The sequence below is a fragment of the Arachis ipaensis genome, chromosome B02 (genome assembly GCF_000816755.2).
Source record: "Arachis ipaensis cultivar K30076 chromosome B02, Araip1.1, whole genome shotgun sequence".
Lineage (NCBI taxonomy): Eukaryota > Viridiplantae > Streptophyta > Magnoliopsida > Fabales > Fabaceae > Arachis > Arachis ipaensis.
In genome coordinates, this window is record NC_029786.2 from 94,781,358 (window position 1) to 94,784,152 (window position 2,795).

Sequence of the window (2,795 nt, forward strand, 5' to 3'; positions counted from 1 at the left end):
AAATTAAAATAATTTTAAAAAGAATTACTGGAGTTTTCAAAAATTTTAGCTACTAATCTTTGTTTAATCGTGGATCTCATGATAATCCTTCTTTGGTTAGTGCTAGATTTGCAATGGAATCTTATGTTAGTTGCTAAGTTCCCGCGCAAATCTGCTAAATTATTGTTAGCATAAATCATAGTTCAAGAACCAAAGGAAAATTGTGAAAGCTCAAGGAGTTCAACTGTTCAAGGAACCAATTATTTATCTGTCATTAAGTGTAATTTTAATGGGATATTTTTTTAAATATCAATTTTGACTTCTACGATAATTGAATTGATTTAAAATTAAAATTTATATTAGATATCATCTTTAAAATCATACTGATTATCTTATGTTAGTTTCCCGCGCAAATCTGCTAAATTATTGTTAGCATAAATCATAGTTCAAGAACCAAAGGAAAATTGTGAAAGCTCAAGGAGTTCAACTGTTCAAGGAACCAATTATTTATCTGTCATTAAGTGTAATTTTAAATTTTAATTTTTTTAAATATCAATTTTGACTTCTACGATAATTGAATTGATTTAAAATTAAAATTTATATTAGATATCATCTTTAAAATCATACTGATAAAATATTCTTTGTATTGACCAATTTTTTAAAATTTAAAAATTTAATTCATATTAGCATTTAGAAAAACATCAGCCATGCACATGCCCATAAACGTCCAAAATTAAACTCCGACAAAAAAAAAAAAAAAAAGTAGTAAATTGAATATTCAAAAACAGTTATAAATTGAATTTGTTGGAAGCAATGTGCGTGAGAGAGATAAATAGTAAATGTTTTTTTTTAACGGTAAGATTTGATTTTTATTAATAAAAATGGATGGTCTAAAATGAATTATAGACAAGGTTAGAAGATGGATAGATCCACCAATATTCTAATACATATTTTATTGTAAGAAAAGAAAAAGAAAACTGAGGCTTTCATCTTTTTCGACGTTTTTTCATAACCTTCTGAGCTGCTGCCAAGACCTTAGATGGGGAGATTTGACGGCCTTCAAAGATGAAAACGTTTTGGGCTTTCTAAATCTGCCAAGTAATGTTTGCTGCGAGTTCTCTTCTTTCTTTAGTTGCTTCATTTCTTCTCAACTCATTTTTCAGTCTCATCCACCATTTTCAGGTTTTTTCTTGCTGGTCTGGTGTGGGCAAATTTGCTGCTTGCCAAATATCCTTTGATTCTGTGCACTTCCAGAAGCAATGAAAGGCTGATTCCTCAACTTGGTTGCACCGCCGACAAATTGGGTTCACTAATTGAAATTGGGATTGGATCTTCTGAAGAACAGGTAGTCCCTCATGAATAATCTTCCAAAGGCAGTTCTTAATTTTTGGATGACAATTTATTTTCCACAAATTAGACCATAATGCTTTGTGTTGGCACTGTTCTAGCAAGTATTCCAAAGGTGGGTGAAAAAATTGGAAGCTTATCATGTATGCCGAGTTCATAGTGAAACTATCTCGTTTTTCTTTCATCCAGGTAACTCTATCTTCTGTTTCATGTATCTGTGTGTTGAGAATCGCTGTAGCAATTTATGGGCTGAAGATTGATTGAATTAGTGGTTGATTCCATGACCTATTAAGTAGGATTAGGTCTGAGACCCTCTCTGGTCTTTCTTCTGTATGTTGTGAGAGATTAGGAGTGATGGCTATATAGTCTCTAACCCATGAATCCTCCCTAATTCGAATAGATAGATCTCTGCCCACTTCCCAAATAATTCCTTTCTCTAAGACTTTCCTTCCTTCCATTATACTACGACAACCCAAGAGGGATTTGTACCTGTTTCTGCTCTTAGAATTTGTACTCTGGTAAATTTTACTGATAAGAGAGTTAGGCCTGGTGAGTAGACGCCATCCTTGATTTGCTAACATTGCTAGATTAAAGGCTTTAAGGTCTTTGAAGTTGAGTCTTCCTTGATTCTTTGGTCTGCAAGTAATTCTCCACCCAATCCAGTGCATTCTCCGTTCAGACTCCTTTTGGCCCCACCAAAATTATAGGATGGCTCTTTGAATTCTTTCAAGGAGAGTTTCTGGTAGTTTGAAACAACTTAGAGTATAAATAGGAATCGCCGTGGCCACAGCCTTAATTAACACTTCTCTGCCACTAGTAGATAAAAGAGCTCATTTTCAATGACACAATTTCTGAATCACCCTATCCTTAATGAAGTTGAAAGTATACTACTAGAAATAGGGATTTTTTGGACGAATTTTGAGACGAAATTGAAATAAATTTTGAACAAATTAGAGACAAAATTTTTCTTTCAAACAAAATTGGGACGAATTTTTTTTGTCCAAAAAGCCTTGTTGCTAATTTACATTTTGTCTAAAATTTTGTCAGAAATTTTTTTCAGACAATTTTGTGACAGATTTCAAATAGGCATTTATCTGCTAGATTTATAACTATTATGATGTATTTTAGACGAATTTCAGACAGATTAGCCAACATAAAGACAACATATTTCAAACAAATTTCAAACATAAAAATATTGATTTTTAGACAAATTTTTTTCGAACAAATTTTAGAGAAATCAAATATTTCTTTTCAATTAAATTTCAGACAAATTTAATTTAAAAGAATTTACGTATTTGAAACAAATTTCATACAAAACAAAAAATTATTTTCGCACAAATTTCTACAAATTTAATATAATATTTCAAATAATTTTCACACAAAATAATTTGCTATTTAATAGATAAATATTTTAGAAAATAAATTGTATTCGATCTTCTTTCTATATTAAGACCATCATAATCATTTTT